Below are 26,371 nucleotides of genomic sequence, written 5' to 3'. Positions count from 1 at the left end.
AAGCATTTCACTTCGGCAGTGGTAGTGGCAGCGAAAGGACGTGGTGAAACTTCATTGTCTCTTTTTCGCCTATTTGCTGACCGGTGACACCTTTCCGGCACATGGTGTTGAGTCGCCTCGCGATCTCTACCTTGCTTGGCCACCGGAATCACCAAGATTTCTACGCACTGCTGCGCTTGATTTCATTACCTGCCATCGCGGTTTTCACCGTACCCTTGTGAACGGAAGGACTTTGCCGGAATTTACGACGGGTGGTGTTCTGGGAAAGCGTTTCACTTTGGCAGCGGTAGTGGCAGCGAAAGGACGTGGTGAAACTTCATGGCAACTTTTTCGCCTATTTGCTGACCGGTGATTCCTTTCCGGCACATCGTGTTGCGTCGCCTCGCTATCTCCACCTTGCTTGGCCACCGGAATAACCAAGATTTCTACGCACTGCTGCACTTGATTTCACCACCTGTCATCGCAGTTTTCACCGTCCCCTTGTGAACGGGAGGACTGTGCCGGAATTTACGACGGGTGGTGTTCTGGGAAAGAATTTCACTTTGCCAGCAGTAGTGGCAGCGAAAGGACGTGGTGAAACTTCACTGCAACTTTTTCGCCCATTTGCTGACCGGTGACACCTTTCCGGCACATCGTGTTGCGTCGCCTCGCTATATCTACCTTGCTTGGCCACCGGAATCACCAAGATTTCTACGCAATGCTGCGCTTGATTTCACCACCTGTCATCGCGGTTTTCACCGTCCCCTTGTTAACGAAAGGACTGTGCCGGAATTTACGACGGGTGGTGTTCTGGGAAAGAATTTCACTTTGCCAGCAGTAGTGGCAGCGAAATGACGTGGTGAAACTTCACTGCAACTTTTTCGCCCATTTGCTGACCGGTGACACCTTTCCGGCACATCGTGTTGCGTCGCCTCGCTATATCTACCTTGCTTGGCCACCGGAATCACCAAGATTTCTACGCACTGCTGCGCTTGATTTCACCACCTGTCATCGCGGTTTTCACCGTCCCCTTGTGAACGAAAGGACTGTGCCGCAATTTACGACGGGGGGTGTTCTGGGAAAGCAGTTCACTTTGCCAGCGGTAGTGGCAGCGAAAGGACGTGGTGAAACTTCATGGCAACTTTTTCGCCTATTTGCTGACCGGTGAATCCTTTCCGGCACATCGTGTTGCGTCGCCTCACTCTCTCTACCTTGCTTGCCCACCGGAATCACCAAGATTTCTACGCACTGCTGCGCTTGATTTCACCACCTGTCATCGCGGTTTTCACCGTCCCCTTGTGAACGAAAGGACTGTGCCGGAATTTACGACGGGGGGCGTTCTGGGAAAGCAGTTCACTTTGCCAGCGGTAGTGGCAGCGAAAGGACGTGGTGAAACTTCATTGCAACTTTTTGCCTGTTTTCTGACCGGTGACACCTTTCCGGCACATCGTGTTGCGTCGCCTCGTGATCTCTACCTTGCTTGGCCACCGGAATCACCAAGATTTCTACGCACTGCTGCGCTTGATTTCATCACCTGCCATCGCGGTTTTCACCGTCCCCTTGCGAACGGAAGGACTGTGCCGGAATTTACGACGGGTGGTGTTCAGGGAAAGCATTTCACTTCGGCAGCGGTAGTGGCAGCAAAAGGACGTGGTGAAACTTCATTGCAACTTTTTCGCCTATTTGACGACCGGTGAATCCTTTCCGGCACATCGTGTTGCGTCGCCTCGCTATCTCTACCTTGCTTGGCCACCGGAATCACCAAGATTTCTGCGAAATGCTGCGCTTGATTTCACCACCTGCCATCGCGGTTTTCACCGTCCCCTTGTGAACGGAAGGACTGTGCCGGTATTTACAACGGGTTCTGGGAAAGCATTTCACTTCGGCAGCGGTAGTGGCAGCAAAAGGACGTGGTGAAACTTCATTGCAACTTTTTCGCCTATTTGACGACCGGTGAATCCTTTCCGGCACATCGTGTTGCGTCGCCTCGCTATCCCTACCTTGCTTGGCCACCGGAATCACCAGGATTTCTACGCACTGCTGCACTTGATTGCACCAGCTGTCATCGCGGTTTTCACCGTCCCCTTGTGAACGGAGGGACTGTGCCAGAATTTACGACGGGTGGTGTTCTGGGAAAGCATTTCACTTTGCCAGCGGTAGTGGCAGCGAAAGGACGTGGTGAAACTTCATTGCAACTTTTTCGCCTATTTGCTGACCGCTGAATCCTTTCCGGCACAGCGTGTTGCGTCGCCTCGCTATCTCTACCTTGCTTGGCCACCGGAATCACCAGGATTTCTACGCACTGCTGCACTTGATTGCACCACCTGTCATCGCGGTTTTCACCGTCCCCTTGTGAACGGAAGGACTGTGCCAGAAATTACGACGGGTGGTGTTCTGGGAAAGCATTTCACTTTGCCAGCGGTAGTGGCAGCGAAAGGACGTGGGGAAACTTCAGTGCAACTTTTTCGCCTATTTGCTGACCGGTGAATCCTTTCCGACACAGCGTGTTGCGTCGCCACGCTATCTCTACCTTGCTTGGCCACCGGAATCACCAGGATTTCTACGCACTGCTGCACTTGATTGCACCACCTGTCATCGCGGTTTTCACCGACGCCTTGTGAACGGAAGGACTGTGCCGGAATTTACGACGGGTGGTGTTCAGGGAAAGCATTTCACTTCGGCAGTGGTAGTGGCAGCGAAAGGACGTGGTGAAACTTCATTGCAACTCTTTCGCCTATTTGCTGACCGGTGATGCCTTTCCGGCACATCGTGTTGCGTCGCCTCGCTATCTCTACCTTGCTTGGCCACCGGAATCACCAAGATTTCTACGCAATGCTGCGCTCTATTTCACCACCTGTCATCGCGGTTTTCACCGTCCCCTTGTTAACGAAAGGACAGTGCCGGAATTTACGACGGGGGGTGTTCTGGGAAAGCATTTCACTTTGCCAGCGGTAGTGGCAGCGAAAGGACGTGGTGAAACTTCATTGCAATTTTTTGCCTATTTTCTGACCGGTGACACCTTTCCGGCACATCGTGTTGCGTCGCCTCGCGATCTCTACCTTGCTTGGCCACCGGAATCAGCAAGATTTCTACGCACTGCTGCGCTTGATTTCATCACCTGCCATCGCGGTTTTTACCGTCCCCTTGTGAACGGAAGGACTGTGCCGGAATTTACGACGGGTGGTGTTCAGGGAAAGCATTTCACTTCGGCAGCGGTAGTGGCAGCAAAAGGACGTGGTGAAACTTCATTGCAACTTTTTCGCCTATTTGCCGACCGGTGATTCCTTTCCGGCACATCGTGTTGCGTCGCCTCGCTATCTCTACCTTGCTTGGCCACCGGAATCACCAAGATTTCTGCGCAATGCTGCGCTTGATTGCACTAGCTGTCATCGCGGTTTTCACCGTCCCCTTGTGAACGGAAGGACTGTGCCAGAATTTACGACGGGTGGTGTTCTGGGAAAGCATTTCACTTTGCCAGCGGTAGTGGCAGCGAAAGGACGTGGTGAAACTTCATTGCAACTTTTTCGCCTAGTTGCTGACCGCTGAATCCTTTCCGGCACAGCGTGTTGCGTCGCCTCGCTATCTCTACCTTGCTTGGCCACCGGAATCACCAGGATTTCTACGCACTGCTGCACTTGATTGCACCACCTGTCATCGCGGTTTTCACTGTCTCCTTGTGAACGGAAGGACTGTGCCAGAATTTACGACGGGTGGTGTTCTGGGAAAGCATTTCACTTTGCCAGCGGTAGTGGCAGCGAAAGGTCGTGGGGAAACCTCATTGCAACTTTTTCGCCTATTTGCTGACCGGTGAATCCTTTCCTACGCAGCGTGTTGCGTCGCCACGCTATCTCTACCTTGCTTGGCCACCGGAATCACCAGGATTTCTACGCACTGCTGCACTTGATTGCACCACCTGTCATCGCGGTTTTCACCGTCCCCTTGTGAACGAAAGGACTGTGCCGCAATTTACGACGGGGGGTGTTCTGGGAAAGCAGTTCACTTTGCCAGCCGTAGTGGCAGCGAAAGGACGTGGTGAAACTTCATGGCAACTTTTTCGCCTATTTGCTGACCGGTGATTCCTTTCCGGCACATCGTGTTGCGTCGCCTCACTCTCTCTACCTTGCTTGCCCACCGGAATCACCAAGATTTCTACGCACTGGTGGGCTTGATTTCACCACCTGTCATCGCGGTTTTCACCGTCCCCTTGTGAACGAAAGGACTGTGCCGGAATTTACGACGGGGGGCGTTCTGGGAAAGCAGTTCACTTTGCCAGCAGTAGTGGCAGCGAAAGGACGTGGTGAAACTTCATTGCAACTTTTTGCCTGTTTTCTGACCGGTGACACCTTTCCGGCACATCGTGTTGCGTCGCCTCGCGATCTCTACCTTGCTTGGCCACCGGAATCACCAAGATTTCTACGCACTGCTGCGCTTGATTTCATCACCTGCCATCGCGGTTTTCACCGTCCACTTGCGAACGGAAGGACTGTGCCGGAATTTACGACGGGTGGTGTTCAGGGAAAGCATTTCACTTCGGCAGCGGTAGTGGCAGCAAAAGGACGTGGTGAAACTTCATTGCAACTTTTTCGCCTATTTGACGACCGGTGAATCCTTTCCGGCACATCGTGTTGCGTCGCCTCGCTATCTCTACCTTGCTTGGCCACCGGAATCACCAAGATTTCTGCGAAATGCTGCGCTTGATTTCACCACCTGCCATCGCGGTTTTCACCGTCCCCTTGTGAACGGAAGGACTGTGCCGGTATTTACAACGGGTTCTGGGAAAGCATTTCACTTTGGCAGCGGTAGTGGCAGCGAAAGGACGTGGTGAAACTTCATTGCAACTTTTTCGCCTAGTTGCTGACCGCTGAATCCTTTCCGGCACAGCGTGTTGCGTCGCCTCGCTATCTCTACCTTGCTTGGCCACCGGAATCACCAGGATTTCTACGCACTGCTGCACTTGATTGCACCACCTGTCATCGCGGTTTTCACTGTCTCCTTGTGAACGGAAGGACTGTGCCAGAATTTACGACGGGTGGTGTTCTGGGAAAGCATTTCACTTTGCCAGCGGTAGTGGCAGCGAAAGGTCGTGGGGAAACCTCATTGCAACTTTTTCGCCTATTTGCTGACCGGTGAATCCTTTCCTACGCAGCGTGTTGCGTCGCCACGCTATCTCTACCTTGCTTGGCCACCGGAATCACCAGGATTTCTACGCACTGCTGCACTTGATTGCACCACCTGTCATCGCGGTTTTCACCGTCCCCTTGTGAACGAAAGGACTGTGCCGCAATTTACGACGGGGGGTGTTCTGGGAAAGCAGTTCACTTTGCCAGCCGTAGTGGCAGCGAAAGGACGTGGTGAAACTTCATGGCAACTTTTTCGCCTATTTGCTGACCGGTGATTCCTTTCCGGCACATCGTGTTGCGTCGCCTCACTCTCTCTACCTTGCTTGCCCACCGGAATCACCAAGATTTCTACGCACTGGTGGGCTTGATTTCACCACCTGTCATCGCGGTTTTCACCGTCCCCTTGTGAACGAAAGGACTGTGCCGGAATTTACGACGGGGGGCGTTCTGGGAAAGCAGTTCACTTTGCCAGCAGTAGTGGCAGCGAAAGGACGTGGTGAAACTTCATTGCAACTTTTTGCCTGTTTTCTGACCGGTGACACCTTTCCGGCACATCGTGTTGCGTCGCCTCGCGATCTCTACCTTGCTTGGCCACCGGAATCACCAAGATTTCTACGCACTGCTGCGCTTGATTTCATCACCTGCCATCGCGGTTTTCACCGTCCACTTGCGAACGGAAGGACTGTGCCGGAATTTACGACGGGTGGTGTTCAGGGAAAGCATTTCACTTCGGCAGCGGTAGTGGCAGCAAAAGGACGTGGTGAAACTTCATTGCAACTTTTTCGCCTATTTGACGACCGGTGAATCCTTTCCGGCACATCGTGTTGCGTCGCCTCGCTATCTCTACCTTGCTTGGCCACCGGAATCACCAAGATTTCTGCGAAATGCTGCGCTTGATTTCACCACCTGCCATCGCGGTTTTCACCGTCCCCTTGTGAACGGAAGGACTGTGCCGGTATTTACAACGGGTTCTGGGAAAGCATTTCACTTTGGCAGCGGTAGTGGCAGCGAAAGGACGTGGTGAAACTTCATTGCAACTTTTTCGCCTATTTGCTGACCGGTGAATCCTTTCCGGCACAGCGTGTTGCATCGCCACGCTATCTCTACCTTGCTTGGCCACCGGAATCACCAGGATTTATACGCACTGCTGCACTTGATTGCACCAGCTGTCATCGCGGTTTTCACCGTCCCCTTGTGAACGGAGGGACTGTGCCAGAATTTACGACGGGTGGTGTTCTGGGAAAGCATTTCACTTTGCCAGCGGTAGTGGCAGCGAAAGGACGTGGTGAAACTTCATTGCAACTTTTTCGCCTATTTGCTGACCGCTGAATCCTTTCCGGCACAGCGTGTTGCGTCGCCTCGCTATCTCTACCTTGCTTGGCCACCGGAATCACCAGGATTTCTACGCACTGCTGCACTTGATTGCACCACCTGTCGTCGCGGTTTTCACCGTCCCCTTGTGAACGGAAGGACTGTGCCAGAAATTACGACGGGTGGTGTTCTGGGAAAGCATTTCACTTTGCCAGCGGTAGTGGCAGCGAAAGGACGTGGGGAAACTTCAGTGCGACTTTTTCGCCTATTTGCTGACCGGTGAATCCTTTCCGACACAGCGTGTTGCGTCGCCACGCTATCTCTACCTTGCTTGGCCACCGGAATCACCAGGATTTCTACGCACTGCTGCACTTGATTGCACCACCTGTCATCTCGGTTTTCACCGACGCCTTGTGAACGGAAGGACTGTGCCGGAATTTACGACGGGTGGTGTTCAGGGAAAGCATTTCACTTCGGCAGTGGTAGTGGCAGCGAAAGGACGTGGTGAAACTTCATTGCAACTCTTTCGCCTATTTGCTGACCGGTGATGCCTTTCCGGCACATCGTGTTGCGTCGCCTCGCTATCTCTACCTTGCTTGGCCACCGGAATCACCAAGATTTCTACGCAATGCTGCGCTCTATTTCACCACCTGTCATCGCGGTTTTCACCGTCCCCTTGTGAACGGAAGGACTGTGCCAGAATTTACGACGGGTGGTGTTCTGGGAAAGCATTTCACTTTGCCAGCGGTAGTGGCAGCGAAAGGACGTGGTGAAACTTCATTGCAACTTTTTCGCCTATTTTCTGACCGGTGACACCTTTCCGGCACATGGTGTTGCGTCGCCTCGCGATCTCTACCTTGCTTGGCCACCGGAATCACCAAGATTTCTACGCACTGCTGCGCTTGATTTCATTACCTGCCATCGCGGTTTTCACCGTACCCTTGTGAACGGAAGGACTTTGCCGGAATTTACGACGGGTGGTGTTCTGGGAAAGCGTTTCACTTTGGCAGCGGTAGTGGCAGCGAAAGGACGTGGTGAAACTTCATGGAAACTTTTTCGCCTATTTGCTGACCGGTGATTCCTTTCCGGCACATCGTGTTGCGTCGCCTCGCTATCTCCACCTTGCTTGGCCACCGGAATAACCAAGATTTCTACGCACTGCTGCACTTGATTTCACCACCTGTCATCGCGGTTTTCACCGTCCCCTTGTGAACGGAAGGACTGTGCCGGAATTTACGACGGGTGGTGTTCTGGGAAAGAATTTCACTTTGCCAGCAGTAGTGGCAGCGAAAGGACGTGGTGAAACTTCACTGCAACTTTTTCGCCCATTTGCTGACCGGTGACACCTTTCCGGCACATCGTGTTGCGTCGCCTCGCTATATCTACCTTGCTTGGCCACCGGAATCACCAAGATTTCTACGCAATGCTGCGCTTGATTTCACCACCTGTCATCGCGGTTTTCACCATCCCCTTGTTAACGAAAGGACTGTGCCGGAATTTACGACGGGTGGTGTTCTGGGAAAGAATTTCACTTTGCCAGCAGTAGTGGCAGCGAAAGGACGTGGTGAAACTTCACTGCAACTTTTTCGCCCATTTGCTGACCGGTGACACCTTTCCGGCACATCGTGTTGCGTCGCCTCACTCTCTCTACCTTGCTTGCCCACCGGAATCACCAAGATTTCTACGCACTGCTGCGCTTGATTTCACCACCTATCATCGCGGTTTTCACCGTCCCCTTGTGAACGAAAGGACTGTGCCGGAATTTACGACGGGGGGCGTTCTGGGAAAGCAGTTCACTTTGCCAGCGGTAGTGGCAGCGAAAGGACGTGGTGAAACTTCATTGCAACTTTTTCGCCTATTTTCTGACCGGTGACACCTTTCCGGCACATCGTGTTGCGTCGCCTCGCGATCTCTACCTTGCTTGGCCACCGGAATCATCAAGATTTCTACGCACTGCTGCACGTGATTTCACCACCTGTCATCGCGGTTTTCACCGTCCCCTTGTAAACGGAAGGACTGTGCTGGAATTTACGACGGGTGGTGTTCTGGGAAAGCATTTCACTTTGGCAGCGGTAGTGGCAGCGAAAGGACCTGGTGAAACTTCATGGCAACTTTTTCGCCTATTTGCTGACCGGTGACTCCTTTCCGGCACATCGTGTTGCGTCGCCTCGCTATCTCTACCTTGCTTGGCCACCGGAATCACCAAGATTTCTACTCACTGCTGCGCTTGATTTCACCACCTGTCATCGCGGTTTTCACCGTCCCCTTGTGAACGGAAGGACTGTGCCGGAATTTACGACGGGTGGTGTTCAGGGAAAGCATTTCACTTCGGCAGTTGTAGTGGCAGCGAAAGGACGTGGTGAAACTTCATTGCAACTTTTTCGCCTATTTGCTGACCGGTGATTCCTTTCCGGCACATCGTGTTGCGTCGCCTAGCTATCTCTACCTTGCTTGGCCACCGGAATCACCAAGATTTCCACGCACTGCTGCGCTTGATTTCACCACCTGTCATCGTGGTTTTCACCGTCCCCTTGTGAACGAAAGGACTGTGCCGGAATTTACGACGGGGTGTGTTCTGGGAAAGCATTTCACTTTGCCAGCGGTAGTGGCAGCGAAAGGACGTGGTGAAACTTCATTGCAACTTTTTCGCCTATTTTCTGACCAGTGACACCTTTCCGGCACATCGTGTTGCGTCGCCTCGCGATCTCTACCTTGCTTGGCCACCGGAATACCAAGATTTCTACGCACTGCTGCGCTTGATTTCATCACCTGCCATCGCGGTTTTCACCGTACCCTTGTGAACGGAAGGACTTTGCCGGAATTTACGACGGGTGGTGTTCTGGGAAAGCGTTTCACTTTGGCAGCGGTAGTGGCAGCGAAAGGACGTGGTGAAACTTCATGGCAACTTTTTCGCCTATTTTCTGACAGGTGACTCCTCTCCGGCACATCGTGTTGCGTCGCCTCGCGATCTCTACCTTGCTTGGCCACCGGAATCACCAAGATTTCTACGCACTGCTGCGCTTGATTTCATCACCTGCCATCGCGGTTTTCACCGTCCCCTTGTTAACGGACGGACTGTGCCGGAATTTACAACTGGTGTTGTTCTGGGAAAGCATTTCACTTTTTTGCCTATTTGCTGACCACTGAATCCTTTCCGGCACATCGTGTTGCGCCGCCTCACTATCTCTACCTTGCTTGGCCACCGGAATCACCAAGGTTTCTACGCACTGCTGCACTTGATTTCACCACCTTTCATCGCGGTTTTCACCGTCCCCTTGTGGACGGAAGGACTGTGCCGGAATTTACGACGGGTGGTGTACTGGGAAAGCATTTCACTTTCGCAGCGGTAGTGGCAGCGAAAGGACGTGGTGAAACTTCATTGCAACTTTTTTGCCTATTTGCTGACCGGTGTTTCCTTTCCGGCACATCGTGTTGCGCCGCCTCGGTATCTCTACCTTGCTTGGCCACCGGAATCACCAAGGTTTCTACGCACTGCTGCACTTGATTTCACCCCTTGCCATCGCGGTTTTCACCGTCCCCTTGTGAACAGAAGGACTGTGCCGGAATTTACGACGGGTGGTGTTCTGGGAAAGCATTTCACTTTGGCAGCGGTAGTGGCAGCGAAAGGACGTGGTGAAACTTCGTCTCTACCTTGCTTGGCCACGTGGTGAAACTTCATTGCAACTTTTTCGCCTCTTTGCTGACCGGTGATTCCTTTCCGGCACATCGTGTTGCGTCGCCTCGCTATCTCTACCTTGCTTGGCCACCGGAATCACCAAGATTTCTACACACTGCTGCACTCGATTTCACCTCCTGTCATCGTGGTTTTCACCGTCTCCTTGTGAACGGAAGGACTGTGCCGGAATTTACGACGGGTGGTGTTCCGGGAAAGCATTTCACTTTGGCAGCGTTAGTGGCAGCGAAAGGACGTGGCGAAACTTCATTGCAACTTTTTCGCCTAATTGCTGACCGGTGATTCCTTTCTGGCACATCGTGTTGCGCCGCCTCGGTATCTGTACCTTGCTTGGCCACCGGAATCACCAAGGTTTCTACGCACTGCTGCTCTTGATTTCACCACCTGCCATCGCGGTTTTCACCGTCCCCTTGTGAACGGAAGGACTGTGCCGGAATTTACGACGGGTGGTGTTCTGGGAAAGCATTTCACTTTGGCACCGGTAGTGGCAGCGAAAGGACGTGGTGAAACTTCATTGCAACTTTTTCGCCTACTTGCTGAACGGGGATTCCTTTCCGGCACATCGTGTCGCGCCGCCTCGCTATCTCTACCTTGCTTGGCCACCGGGACCACCAAGATTTCTACGCACTGCTGGACTGATTTCACCATCTGCCATCGCGGTTTTCACCGTCCCCTTGTGAACGGAAGGATTGTGCCGGAATTTACGACTGGTGGTGTTCTGGGAAAGCATTTCACTTTGGCAGCGGTAGTGGCAGCGAAAGGACGTGGTCAAACTTCATTGCACCTTTTTCGCCTATTTGCTGACCGGTGATCCTTTCCGGCACATCGTGTTGTGTCGCCTCGCTATCTCTACCTTGCTTGGCCACCGGAATCACCAAGATTTCTGCGCACTGCTGCACTCGATTTCAACACCTGTCATCGCGGTTTTCACCGTCTCCTTGTGAACGGAAGGACCGTGCCGGAATTTACGACGGGTGGTGTTCTGGGAAAGCATTTCACTTTGGCAGCGGTAGTGGCAGCGAAAGGACGTGGCGAAACTTCATTGCAACTTTTTCGCCTAATTGCTGAACGGTGATACCTTTCCGGCACATCGTGTTGCGCCGCCTCACTATCTCTACCTTGCTTGGCCGCCGGAATCACCAAGATTTCTACGCACTGCTGCACTTGATTTCACCACCTGTCATCGCGGTTTTCACCGTCCCCTTGTGAACGGAAGGACTGTGCCGGAATTTACGACGGGTGGTGTTCTGGGAAAGCATTTCACTTTGGCAGCGGTAGTGGCAGCGAAAGGACGTGGTGAAACTTCATTGCAACTTTTTCGCCTATTTGCTGAACGGTGATTCTTTCCGGCACATTGTGTTGCGGCCGCTCGCTATCTGCGCCTCGCTTCGCCACCGGAATCACCAAGATTTCTACGCACTGCTGCACGGATTTCACCACCTGCCATCGCGGTTTTCACCGTCCCCTTGTGAACGGAAGGACTGTGCCGGAATTTACGACGGGTGGTGTTCTGGGAAAGCATTTCACTTTGGCAGCGGTAGTGGCAGCGTAAGGACGTGGTGAAACTTCATTGCACCTTTTTCGCCTATTTGCTGACCGGTGATTCTTTTCCGGCACATCTTGTTGCGTCGCCTCGCTATCTCTACCTTGATTGGCCACAGGAATCACCAAGATTTCTACGCACTGCTGCACTTGATTTCACAACGCGTTATCGCGGTTTTCCCCGTCCCCTTCTGAACGGAAGGACTGTCCCGGAATTCACGACGGGTGGTGTTCTGGGAAAGCATTTCACTTTGCCAGCGGTAGTGGCAGCCAAAGGACGTGGCTTGCTTGCCCACGTGGTGAAACTTCATTGCAACTTTTTCGCCTCTTTGCTGACCAGTGATTCCTTTCCGGCACATCGTGTTGCGTCGCCTCGCTATCTCTACCTTGCTTGGCCACCGGAACCACCAAGGTTTCTACGCACTGCTGCACTTGACTTCATCACCTTTAATCGCGGTTTTCACCATCAATTTGTGAACGGAAGGACAGTGCCGGAATTTACGACGGGTGGTGCTCCGGGAAAGCATTTTACTTTGGCAGCGGTAGTGGCAGCGAAACGACGTGGCGAAACTTCATTGCAACTTTCTCGCCTAATTGCTGACCGGTGATTCCTTTCTGGCACATCGTGTTGCGCCGCCTCGGTATCTGTACCTTGCTTGGCCACCGGAATCACCAAGGTTTCTATGCACTGCTGCTCTTGATTTCACCACCTGCCATCGCGGTTTTCACCGTCCCCTTGTGAACGGAAGGACTGTGCCGGAATTTACGACGGGTGGTGTTCTGGGAAAGCATTTCACTTTGGCAGCGGTAGGGGCAGCGAAACGACGTGGTGAAACTTCATTGCAACTTTTTCGCCTACTTGCTGAACGGTGATTCCTTTCCGGCACATCGTGTTGCGCCGCCTCGCTATCTCTACCTTGCTTGGCCACCGGAACAACCAAGATTTCTACGCACGTCTGGACTGATTTCACCACCTGCCATTGCAATTTTCACCGTCCCCTTGTGAACGGAAGGACTGTGCCGGAATTTACGACGGGTGGTGTTCTGGGAAAGCATTTCACTTTGGCAGCGGTAGTGGCAGCGAAAGGACGTGGTGAAACTTCATTGCACCTTTTTCGCCTATTTGCTGACCGGTGATTCTTTTCCGGCACATCGTGTTGCGTCGCCTCGCTATCTCTACCTTGCCTGGCCACCGGAATCACCAAGATTTCTGCGCACTGCTGCACTTCATTTCAACACCTGTCATCGCGGTTTTCACCGTCTCCTTGTGAACGGAAGGACTGTGCCGGAATTTACGACGGGTGGTGTTCTGGGAAAGCATTTCACTTTGGCAGCGGTAGTGGCAGCGAAAGGACGTGGCGAAACTTCATTGGAACTTTTTCGCCTAATTGCTGACCGGTAATTCCTTCCTGGCACATCGTGTTGCGCCGCCTCAGTATCTCTACCTTGCTTGGCCACCGGAATCACCAAGGTTTCTATGCACTGCTGCTCTTGATTTCACCACCTGCCATCGCGGTTTTCACCGTACCCTTGTGAACGGAAGGACTGGGCCGGAATTTACGACGGGTGGTGTTCTGGGAAAGCATTTCACTTTGGTAGCGGTAGTGGCAGCGAAAGGACGTGGCGAAATTTCACTGCAACTTTTTCGCCTATTTGCTGACCGGTGATTCCTTTCCGGCACATCGTGTTGCGCCGCCTCGGTATGTTTACCTTGCTTCGCCACCGGAACCACCAAGGTTTCTACGCACTGCTGCACTTGATTTCATCACCTTTAATCGCGGTTTTCACCATCAATTTGTGAACGGAAGGACTGTGTCGGAATTTACGACGGGTGGTGTTCTGGGAAAGCATTTCACTTTGGCAGCGGTAGTGGCAGCGAAAGGACGTGGCGAAACTTCATTGCAACTTTTTCGCCTAATTGCTGACCGGTAATTCCTTTCTGGCACATCGTGTTGCGCCGCCTCAGTATCTCTACCTTGCTTGGCCACCGGAATCACCAAGGTTTCTATGCACTGCTGCTCTTGATTTCACCACCTGCCATCGCGGTTTTCACCGTACCCTTGTGAACGGAGGACTGGGCCGGAATTTACGACGGGTGGTGTTCTGGGAAAGCATTTCACTTTGCCAGCGGTAGTGGCAGCGAAAGGACGTGGTGAAACTTCATTGCACCTTTTTCGCCTATTTGCTGACCGGTGATTCTTTTCCGGCACATCGTGTTGCGTCGCCTCGCTATCTCTACCTTGCCTGGCCACCGGAATCACCAAGATTTCTGCGCACTGCTGCACTTCATTTCAACACCTGTCATCGCGGTTTTCACCGTCTCCTTGTGAACGGAAGGACTGTGCCGGAATTTACGACGGGTGGTGTTCTGGGAAAGCATTTCACTTTGGCAGCGGTAGTGGCAGCGAAAGGACGTGGCGAAACTTCATTGGAACTTTTTCGCCTAATTGCTGACCGGTAATTCCTTCCTGGCACATCGTGTTGCGCCGCCTCAGTATCTCTACCTTGCTTGGCCACCGGAATCACCAAGGTTTCTATGCACTGCTGCTCTTGATTTCACCACCTGCCATCGCGGTTTTCACCGTACCCTTGTGAACGGAAGGACTGGGCCGGAATTTACGACGGGTGGTGTTCTGGGAAAGCATTTCACTTTGGTAGCGGTAGTGGCAGCGAAAGGACGTGGCGAAATTTCACTGCAACTTTTTCGCCTATTTGCTGACCGGTGATTCCTTTCCGGCACATCGTGTTGCGCCGCCTCGGTATGTTTACCTTGCTTCGCCACCGGAACCACCAAGGTTTCTACGCACTGCTGCACTTGATTTCATCACCTTTAATCGCGGTTTTCACCATCAATTTGTGAACGGAAGGACTGTGTCGGAATTTACGACGGGTGGTGTTCTGGGAAAGCATTTCACTTTGGCAGCGGTAGTGGCAGCGAAAGGACGTGGCGAAACTTCATTGCAACTTTTTCGCCTAATTGCTGACCGGTAATTCCTTTCTGGCACATTGTGTTGCGCCGCCTCAGTATCTCTACCTTGCTTGGCCACCGGAATCACCAAGGTTTCTATGCACTGCTGCTCTTGATTTCACCACCTGCCATCGCGGTTTTCACCGTACCCTTGTGAACGGAAGGACTGGGCCGGAATTTACGACGGGTGGTGTTCTGGGAAAGCATTTCACTTTGGTAGCGGTAGTGGCAGCGAAAGGACGTGGTGAAACTTCGTTGCAACTTTTTCGCCTATTTGCTGACCGGTGAATCCTTTCCGGCACATCGTGTTGCGTCGCCTCGCTATCTCTACCTTGCTTGGCCACCGGAATCACAAAGATTCCTACGCACTGCTGCATTTGATGTCACCACCTGTAATCGCGGTTTTCACCGTCCCCTTGTGAACGGAAGGGCTGTGCCAGAATTTACAACGGGTTCTGGGAAAGCATTTCACTTTGGCAGCGGTAGTGGCAGCGAAAGGACGTGGTGAAACTTCATTGCAACTTTTTCGCCTATTTGCTGACCGGTGAATCCTTTCCGGCACAGCGTGTTGCGTCGCCTCGCTATCTCTACCTTGCTTGGCCACCGGAATCACCAGGATTTCTACGCACTGCTGCACTTGATTGCACCACCTGTCATCGCGGTTTTCGCCGTCCCCTTGTGAACGGAAGGACTGTTCCAGAAATTACGACGGGTGGTGTTCTGGGAAAGCATTTCACTTTGCCAGCGGTAGTGGCAGCGAAAGGACGTGGGGAAACTTCATTGCAACTTTTTCGCCTATTTGCTAACCGGTGAATCCTTTCCGACACAGCGTGTTGCGTCGCCACGCTATCTCTACCTTGCTTGGCCACCGGAATCACCAGGATTTCTACGCACTGCTGCACTTGATTGCACCACCTGTCATCGCGGTTTTCACCGTCCCCTTGTGAACGGAAGGACTGTGCCGGAATTTACGACGGGTGGTGTTCAGGGAAAGCATTTCACTTCGGCAGTGGTAGTGGCAGCGAAAGGACGTGGTGAAACTTCATTGCAACTCTTTCGCCTATTTGCTGACCGGTGATGCCTTTCCGGCACATCGTGTTGCGTCGCCTCGCTATCTCTACCTTGCTTGGCCACCGGAATCACCAAGATTTCTACGCAATGCTGCGCTTGATTTCACCACCTGTCATCGCGGTTTTCACCGTCCCTTTGTTAACGAAAGGACAGTGCCGGAATTTACGACGGGGGGTGTTCTGGAAAAGCATTTCACTTTGCCAGCGGTAGTGGCAGCGAAAGGACGTGGTGAAACTTCATTGCAACTTTTTGCCTATTTTCTGACCGGTGACACCTTTCCGGCACATCGTGTTGCGTCGCCTCGCGATCTCTACGTTGCTTGGCCACCGGAATCACCAAGATTTCTACGCACTGCTGCGCTTGATTTCATCACCTGCCATCGCGGTTTTCACCGTCCCCTTGTGAACGGAAGGACTGTGCCGGAATTTACGACGGGTGGTGTTCAGGGAAAGCATTTCACTTCGGCAGCGGTAGTGGCAGCAAAAGGACGTGGTGAAACTTCATTGCAACTTTTTCGCCTATTTGCCGACCGGTGAATCCTTTCCGGCACATCGTGTTGCGTCGCCTCGCTATCTCTACCTTGCTTGGCCACCGGAATCACCAAGATTTCTGCGCAATGCTGCGCTTGATTTCACCACCTGCCATCGCGGTTTTCACCGTCCCCTTGTGAACGGAAGGACTGTGCCGGTATTTACAACGGGTGGTGTTCTGGGAAAGCATTTCACTTTGGCAGCGGTAGTGGCAGCGAAAGGACGTGGTGAAACTTCATTGCAACTTTTTCGCCTGTTTGCTGACCGGTGAATCCTTTCCGGCACAGCGTGTTGCGTCGCCACGCTATCTCTACCTTGCTTGGCCACCGGAATCACCAGGATTTCTACGCACTGCTGCACTTGATTGCACCAGCTGTCATCGCGGTTTTCACCGTCCCCTTGTGAACGGAAGGACTGTGCCAGAATTTACGACGGGTGGTGTTCTGGGAAAGCATTTCACTTTGCCAGCGGTAGTGGCATCGAAAGGACGTGGTGAAACTTCATTGCAACTTTTTCGCCTATTTGCTGACCGCTGAATCCTTTCCGGCACAGCGTGTTGCGTCGCCTCGCTATCTCTACCTTGCTTGGCCACCGGAATCACCAGGATTTCTACGCACTGCTGCACTTGATTGCACCACCTGTCATCGCGGTTTTCACCGTCCCCTTGTGAACGGAAGGACTGTGCCAGAATTTACGACGGGTGGTGTTCTGGGAAAGCATTTCACTTTGCCAGCGGTAGTGGCAGCGAAAGGACGTGGGGAAACTTCATTGCAACTTTTTCGCCTATTTGCTGACCGGTGAATCCTTTCCTACACAGCGTGTTGCGTCGCCACGCTATCTCTACCTTGCTTGGCCACCGGAATCACCAGGATTTCTACGCACTGCTGCACTTGATTGCACCACCTGTCATCGCGGTTTTCACCGTCCCCTTGTGAACGGAAGGACTGTGCCAGAATTTACGACGGGTGGTGTTCTGGGAAAGCGTTTCACTTTGGCAGCGGTAGTGGCAGCGAAAGGACGTGGTGAAACTTCATGGCAACTTTTTCGCCTATTTGCCGACCGGTGATTCCTTTCCGGCACATCGTGTTGCGTCGCCTCGCTATCTCCACCTTGCTTGGCCACCGGAATCACCAAGATTTCTACGCACTGCTGCACTTGATTTCACAACCTGCCATCGCGGTTTTCACCGTCCCCTTGTGAACGGAAGGACTGTGCCGGAATTTACGAGGGGTGGTGTTCAGGGAAAGCATTTCACTTCGGCAGTGGTAGTGGCAGCGAAAGGACGTGGTGAAACTTCATTGCGACTTTTTACCCTATTTGCTGACCGGTGAATCCTTTCCGGCACATCGTGTTGCGTCGCCTCGCTATCTCTACCTTGCTTGGCCACCGGAATCACCAAGATTTCTACGCACTGCTGTACTTGATTTCACCACCTGTCATCGCGGTTTTCACCGTCCCCTTGTGAACGGGAGGACTGTGCCGGAATTTACGACGGGTGGTGTTTTGGGTAAGAATTTCACTTTGCCAGCAGTAGTGGCAGCGAAAGGACGTGGTGAAACTTCACTGCAACTTTTTCGCCCATTTGCTGACCGGTGACACCTTTCCGGCACATCGTGTTGCGTCGCCTCGCTATATCTACCTTGCTTGGCCACCGGAATCACCAAGATTTCTACGCACTGCTGCGCTTGATTTCACCACCTGTCATCGCGGTTTTCACCTTCCCCTTGTGAACGAAAGGACTGTGCCGGAATTTACGACGGGGGGTGTTCTGGGAAAGCAGTTCACTTTGCCAGCGGTAGTGGCAGCGAAAGGACGTGGTGAAACTTCATGGCAACTTTTTCGCCTATTTGCTGACCGGTGATTCCTTTCCGGCACATCGTGTTGCGTCGCCTCACTCTCTCTACCTTGCTTGCCCACCGGAATCACCAAGATTTCTACGCACTGCTGCGCTTGATTTCACCACCTGTCATCGCGGTTTTCACCGTCCCCTTGTGAACGAAAGGACTGTGCCGGAATTTACGACGGGGGGCGTTCTGGGAAAGCAGTTCACTTTGCCAGCGGTAGTGGCAGCGAAAGGACGTGGTGAAACTTCATTGCAACTTTTTCGCCTATTTTCTGACCGGTGACACCTTTCCGGCACATCGTGTTGCGTCGCCTCGCGATCTCTACCTTGCTTGGCCACCGGAATCATCAAGATTTCTACGCACTGCTGCACGTGATTTCACCACCTGTCATCGCGGTTTTCACCGTCCCCTTGTAAACGAAAGGACTGTGCCGGAATTTACGACGGGTGGTGTTCTGGGAAAGCAGTTCACTTTGCCAGCGGTAGTGGCAGCGAAAGGACGTGGTGAAACTTCATTGCAACTTTTTCGCCTATTTTCTGACCGGTGACAGCTTTCCGGCACATCGTGTTGCGTCGCCTCGCGATCTCTACCTTGCTTGGCCACCGGAATCATCAAGATTTCTACGCACTGCTGCACGTGATTTCACCACCTGTCATCGCGGTTTTCACCGTCCCCTTGTAAACGAAAGGACTGTGCCGGAATTTACGACGGGGGGCGTTCTGGGAAAGCAGTTCACTTTGGCAGCGGTAGTGGCAGCGAAAGGACCTGGTGAAACTTCATGGCAACTTTTTCGCCTATTTGCTGACCGGTGAATCCTTTCCGGCACATCGTGTTGCGTCGCCTCGCTATCTTTACCTTGCTTGGCCACCGGAATCACCAAGATTTCTACGCACTGCTGCACGTGATTTCACCACCTGTCATCGCGGTTTTCACCGTCCCCTTGTGAGCGGAAGGACTGTGCCGGAATTTACTACGGGTGGTGTTCTGGGAAAGAATTTCACTTTGCCAGCAGTAGTGGCAGCGAAAGGACGTGGTGAAACTTCACTGCAACTTTTTCGCCTATTTGCTGACCGGTGACTCCTTTCCGGCACATCATGTTGCGTCGCCTCGCGATCTCTACCTTGCTTGGCCACCGGAATCACCAAGATTTCTACGCAATGCTGCACTTGATTTCACCACCTGCCATCGCGGTTTTCACCGTCCCCTTGTTAACGGACGGACTGTGCCGGAATTTACGACGGGTGGTGTGCTGGGAAAGCATTTCACTTTCGCAGCGGTAGTGGCAGCGAAAGGACGTGGTGAAACTTCATTGCAACTTTATTGCCTATTTGCTGAACGGTGATTCCTTTCCGGCACATCGTGTTGCGCCGCCTCGGTATCTCTACCTTGCTTGGCCACCGGAATCACCAAGGTTTCTATGCACTGCTGCACTTGATTTCACCCCCTGCCATCGCGGTTTTCACTGTCCCCTTGTGAACAGAAGGACTGTGCCGGAATTTACGACGGGTGGTGTTCTGGGAAAGCATTTCACTTTGGCAGCGGTAGTGGCAGCGAAAGGACGTGGTGAAACTTCGTCTTTACCTTGCTTGGCCACGTGGTGAAACTTCATTGCAACTTTTTCGCCTCTTTGCTGACCGGTGATCCTTTCCGGCACATCGTGTTGCGTCGCCTCGCTATCTCTACCTTGCTTGGCCACCGGAATCACCAAGATTTCTACGCACTGCTGCTCTTTATTTCACCACCTGCCATCGCGGTTTTCACCGTCCCCTTGTGAACGGAAGGACTGTGCCAGAATTTACGACGGGTGGTGTTCTGGGAAAGCATTTCACTTTGCCAGCGGTAGTGGCATCGAAAGGACGTGGTGAAACTTCATTGCAACTTTTTCGCCTATTTGCTGAACGGTGATACCTTTCCGGCACATCGTGTTGCGCCGCCTCGCTATCTCTACCTTGCTTGGCCGCCGGAATCACCAAGATTTCTACGCACTGCTGCACTTGATTTCACCACCTGTCATCGCGGTTTTCACCGTCATCTTGTGAACGGAAGGACTGTGCCGGAATTTACGACGGGTGGTGTTCTGGGAAAGCATTTCACTTTGGCAGCGGTAGTGGCAGCGAAAGGACGTGGTGAAACTTCATTGCAACTTTTTCGCCTATTTGCTGAACGGTGAATCTTTCCGGCACATTGTGTTGCGGCCGCTCGCTATCTGCGCCTCGCTTCGCCACCGGAATCACCAAGATTTCTACGCACTGCTGCACTGATTTCACCACCTGCCATCGCGTTTTTCACCGTCCCCTTGTGAACGGAAGGACTGTGCCGGAATTTACGACGGGTGGTGTTCTGGGAAAGCATTTCACTTTGGCAGCGGTAGTGGCAGCGTAAGGACGTGGTGAAACTTCATTGCACCTTTTTCGCCTATTTGCTGACCGTTGATTCTTTTCCGGCACATCGTGTTGCGTCGCCTCGCTATCTCTACCTTGCTTGGCCACCGGAATCACCAAGATTTCTACGCACTGCTGGACTGATTTTACCACCTGTCATCGCAATTTTCACCGTCCCCTTGTGAACGGAAGGACTGTGCCGGAATTTACGACGGGTGGTGTTCTGGGAAAGCATTTCACTTTGGCAGCGGTAGTGGCAGCGAAAGGACGTGGTGAAACATCATTGGAACTTTTTCGCCTAATTGCTGACCGGTAATTCCTTTCTGGCACATCGTGTTGCGCCGCCTCAGTATCTCTACCTTGCTTGGCCACCGGAATCACCAAGGTTTCTATGCACTGCTGCTCTTGATTTCACCACCTGCCATCGCGGTTTTCACCGTACCCTTGTGAACGGAAGGACTGTGCCGGAATTTACGAGGGGTGGTGTTCAGGGAAAGCATTTCACTTCGGCAGTGGTAGTGGCAGCGAAAGGACGTGGTGAAACTTCATTGCGACTTTTTCCCCTATTTGCTGACCGGTGAATCCTTTCCGGCACATCGTGTTGCGTCGCCTCGCTATCTCTACCTTGCTTGGCCACCGGAATCACCAAGATTTCTACGCACTGCTGTACTTGATTTCACCACCTGTCATCGCGGTTTTCACCGTCCCCTTGTGAACGGGAGGACTGTGCCGGAATTTACGACGGGTGGTGTTTTGGGTAAGAATTTCACTTTGCCAGCAGTAGTGGCAGCGAAAGGACGTGGTGAAACTTCACTGCAACTTTTTCGCCCATTTGCTGACCGGTGACACCTTTCCGGCACATCGTGTTGCGTCGCCTCGCTATATCTACCTTGCTTGGCCACCGGAATCACCAAGATTTCTACGCACTGCTGCGCTTGATTTCACCACCTGCCATCGCGGCTTTCACCGTCCCCTTGTGAACGGAAGGACTGTGCCGGAATTTACGACTGGTGATGTTCAGGGAAAGCATTTCACTTCGGCAGTGGTAGTGGCAGCGAAAGGACGTGGTGAAACTTCATTGCAACTTTTTCGCCTATTTGCTGACCGGTGATTCCTTTCCGGCACATCGTGTTGCGTCGCCTCGCTATCTCTACCTTGCTTGGCCACCGGAATCACCAAGATTTCTACGCACTGCTGCGCTTGATTTCACCACCTGTCATCGCGGTTTTCACCTTCCCCTTGTGAACGAAAGGACTGTGCCGGAATTTACGACGGGGGGTGTTCTGGGAAAGCAGTTCACTTTGCCAGCGGTAGTGGCAGCGAAAGGACGTGGTGAAACTTCATGGCAACTTTTTCGCCTATTTGCTGACCGGTGATTCCTTTCCGGCACATCGTGTTGCGTCGCCTCACTCTCTCTACCTTGCTTGCCCACCGGAATCACCAAGATTTCTACGCACTGCTGCGCTTGATTTCACCACCTGTCATCGCGGTTTCACCGTCCCCTTGTGAACGAAAGGACTGTGCCGGAATTTACGACGGGGGGCGTTCTGGGAAAGCAGTTCACTTTGCCAGCGGTAGTGGCAGCGAAAGGACGTGGTGAAACTTCATTGCAACTTTTTCGCCTATTTTCTGACCGGTGACACCTTTCCGGCACATCGTGTTGCGTCGCCTCGCGATCTCTACCTTGCTTGGCCGCCGGAATCATCAAGATTTCTACGCACTGCTGCACGTGATTTCACCACCTGTCATCGCGGTTTTCACCGTCCCCTTGTAAACGAAAGGACTGTGCCGGAATTTACGACGGGTGGTGTTCTGGGAAAGCAGTTCACTTTGCCAGCGGTAGTGGCAGCGAAAGGACGTGGTGAAACTTCATTGCAACTTTTTCGCCTATTTTCTGACCGGTGACACCTTTCCGGCACATCGTGTTGCGTCGCCTCGCGATCTCTACCTTGCTTGGCCACCGGAATCATCAAGATTTCTACGCACTGCTGCACGTGATTTCACCACCTGTCATCGCGGTTTTCACCGTCCCCTTGTAAACGAAAGGACTGTGCCGGAATTTACGACGGGGGGCGTTCTGGGAAAGCAGTTCACTTTGGCAGCGGTAGTGGCAGCGAAAGGACCTGGTGAAACTTCATGGCAACTTTTTCGCCTATTTGCTGACCGGTGAATCCTTTCCGGCACATCGTGTTGCGTCGCCTCGCTATCTTTACCTTGCTTGGCCACCGGAATCACCAAGATTTCTACGCACTGCTGCACGTGATTTCACCACCTGTCATCGCGGTTTTCACCGTCCCCTTGTGAGCGGAAGGACTGTGCCGGAATTTACGACGGGTGGTGTTCTGGGAAAGAATTTCACTTTGCCAGCAGTAGTGGCAGCGAAAGGACGTGGTGAAACTTCACTGCAACTTTTTCGCCTATTTGCTGACCGGTGACTCCTTTCCGGCACATCATGTTGCGTCGCCTCGCGATCTCTACCTTGCTTGGCCACCGGAATCACCAAGATTTCTACGCAATGCTGCACTTGATTTCACCACCTGCCATCGCGGTTTTCACCGTCCCCTTGTTAACGGACGGACTGTGCCGGAATTTACGACGGGTGGTGTGCTGGGAAAGCATTTCACTTTCGCAGCGGTAGTGGCAGCGAAAGGACGTGGTGAAACTTCATTGCAACTTTATTGCCTATTTGCTGAACGGTGATTCCTTTCCGGCACATCGTGTTGCGCCGCCTCGGTATCTCTACCTTGCTTGGCCACCGGAATCACCAAGGTTTCTACGCACTGCTGCACTTGATTTCACCCCCTGCCATCGCGGTTTTCACCGTCCCCTTGTGAACAGAAGGACTGTGCCGGAATTTACGACGGGTGGTGTTCTGGGAAAGCATTTCACTTTGGCAGCGGTAGTGGCAGCGAAAGGACGTGGTGAAACTTCGTCTTTACCTTGCTTGGCCACGTGGTGAAACTTCATTGCAACTTTTTCGCCTCTTTGCTGACCGGTGATCCTTTCCGGCACATCGTGTTGCGTCGCCTCGCTATCTCTACCTTGCTTGGCCACCGGAATCACCAAGATTTCTACGCACTGCTGCTCTTTATTTCACCACCTGCCATCGCGGTTTTCACCGTCCCCTTGTGAACGGAAGGACTGTGCCAGAATTTACGACGGGTGGTGTTCTGGGAAAGCATTTCACTTTGCCAGCGGTAGTGGCATCGAAAGGACGTGGTGAAACTTCATTGCAACTTTTTCGCCTATTTGCTGAACGGTGATACCTTTCCTGCACATCGTGTTGCGCCGCCTCGCTATCTCTACCTTGCTTGGCCGCCGGAATCACCAAGATTTCTACGCACTGCTGCACTTGATTTCACCACCTGTCATCGCGGTTTTCACCGTCATCTTGTGAACGGAAGGACTGTGCAGGAATTTACGACGGGTGGTGTTCTGGGAAAGCATTTCACTTTGGCAGCGGTAGTGGCAGCGAAAGGACGTGGTGAAACTTCATTGCAACTTTTTCGCCTATTTGCTGAACGGTGAATCTTTCCGGCACATTGTGTTGCGGCCGCTCGCTATCTGCGCCTCGCTTCGCCACCGGAATCACCAAGATTTCTACGCACTGCTGCACTGATTTCACCACCTGCCATCGCGGTTTTCACCGTCCCCTTGTGAACGGAAGGACTGTGCCGGAATTTACGACGGGTGGTGTTCTGGGAAAGCATTTCACTTTGGCAGCGGTAGTGGCAGCGTAAGGACGTGGTGAAACTTCATTGCACCTTTTTCGCCTATTTGCTGACCGGTGATTCTTTTCCGGCACATCGTGTTGCGTCGCCTCGCTATCTCTACCTTGCTTGGCCACCGGAATCACCAAGATTTCTACGCACTGCTGGACTGATTTTACCGCCTGCCATCGCAATTTTCACCGTCCCCTTGTGAACGGAAGGACTGTGCCGGAATTTACGACGGGTGGTGTTCTGGGAAAGCATTTCACTTTGGCAGCGGTAGTGGCAGCGAAAGGACGTGGTGAAACATCATTGGAACTTTTTCGCCTAATTGCTGACCGGTAATTCCTTTCTGGCACATCGTGTTGCGCCGCCTCAGTATCTCTACCTTGCTTGGCCACCGGAATCACCAAGGTTTCTATGCACTGCTGCTCTTGATTTCACCACCTGCCATCGCGGTTTTCACCGTACCCTTGTGAACGGAAGTACTGGGCCGGAATTTACGACGGGTGGTGTTCTGGGAAAGCATTTCACTTTGGTAGCGGTAGTGGCAGCGAAAGGACGTGGTGAAACTTCATTGCAACTTTTTCGCCTATTTGCTGACCGGTGATTCGTTTCCGGTACATCGTGTTGCGTCGCCTCGCTATCTCTACCTTGCTTGGCCAGCGGAATCACCAAGGTTTCTACGCACTGCTGCGCTTTATTTCACCACCTGTCATCGCGGTTTTCACCGTCCCCCTGTGGACGGAAGGACTGTGCCGGAATTTACGACGGGTGGTGTTCTGGGAAAGCATTTCACTTTGCCAGCGGTAGTGGCAGCGAAAGGACGTGGCGAAATTTCACTGCAACTTTTTCGCCTATTTGCTGACCGGTGATTCCTTTCCGGCACATCGTGTTGCACCGCCTCGGTATGTGTACCTTGCTTCGCCACCGGAACCACCAAGGTTTCTACGCACTGCTGCACTTGATTTCATCACCTTTAATCGCGGTTTTCACCATCAATTTGTGAACGGAAGGACTGTGCCGGAATTTACGACGGGTGGTGTTCTGGGAAAGCATTTCACTTTGGCAGCGGTAGTGGCAGCGTAAGGACGTGGTGAAACTTCATTGCACCTTTTTCGCCTATTTGCTGACCGGTGATTCCTTTCCGGCACATCGTGTTGCGCCGCCTCGGTATCTCTACCTTGCTTGGCCACCGGAATCACCAAGGTTTCTACTCACTGCTGCGCTTGATTTCACCACCTGTCATCGCGGTTTTCACCGTCCCCTTGTGAACGGAACGACTGTGCCGGAATTTACGACGGGTGGTGTTCAGGGAAAGCATTTCACTTCGGCAGTTGTAGTGGAAGCGAAAGGACGTGGTGAAACTTCATTGCAACTTTTTCGCCTATTTGCTGACCGGTGATTCCTTTCCGGCACATCGTGTTGCGTCGCCTAGCTATCTCTACCTTGCTTGGCCACCGGAATCACCAAGATTTCCACGCACTGCTGCGCTTGATTTCACCACCTGTCATCGTGGTTTTCACCGTCCCCTTGTGAACGAAAGGACTGTGCCGGAATTTACGACGGGTGGTGTTCTGGGAAAGCGTTTCACTTTGGCAGCGGTAGTGGCAGCGAAAGGACGTGGTGAAACTTCATGGCAACTTTTTCGCCTATTTTCTGACCGGTGACTCCTCTCCGGCACATCGTGTTGCGTCGCCTCGCGATCTCTACCTTGCTTGGCCACCGGAATCACCAAGATTTCTACGCACTGCTGCGCTTGATTTCATCACCTGCCATCGCGGTTTTCACCGTCCCCTTGTGAACGGAAGGACTGTGCCGGAATTTACGACGGGTGGTGTTCAGGGAAAGCATTTCACTTTTTTGCCTATTTGCTGACCACTGAATCCTTTCCGGCACATCGTGTTGCGCCGCCTCACTATCTCTACCTTGCTTGGCCACCGGAATCACCAAGGTTTCTACGCACTGCTGCACTTGATTTCACCACCTTTCATCGCGGTTTTCACCGTCCCCTTGTGGACGGAAGGACTGTGCCGGAATTTACGACGGGTGGTGTACTGGGAAAGCATTTCACTTTCGCAGCGGTAGTGGCAGCGAAAGGACGTGGTGAAACTTCATTGCAACTTTTTTGCCTATTTGCTGACCGGTGTTTCCTTTACGGCACATCGTGTTGCGCCGCCTCGGTATCTCTACCTTGCTTGGCCACCGGAATCACCAAGGT

The sequence above is a fragment of the Amblyomma mixtum genome, chromosome 10, assembly GCF_055824585.1.
Source record: "Amblyomma mixtum isolate Tamu chromosome 10, ASM5582458v1, whole genome shotgun sequence".
In the NCBI taxonomy this organism is placed as follows: domain Eukaryota; kingdom Metazoa; phylum Arthropoda; class Arachnida; order Ixodida; family Ixodidae; genus Amblyomma; species Amblyomma mixtum.
This window is presented reverse-complemented; position numbering follows the sequence as displayed.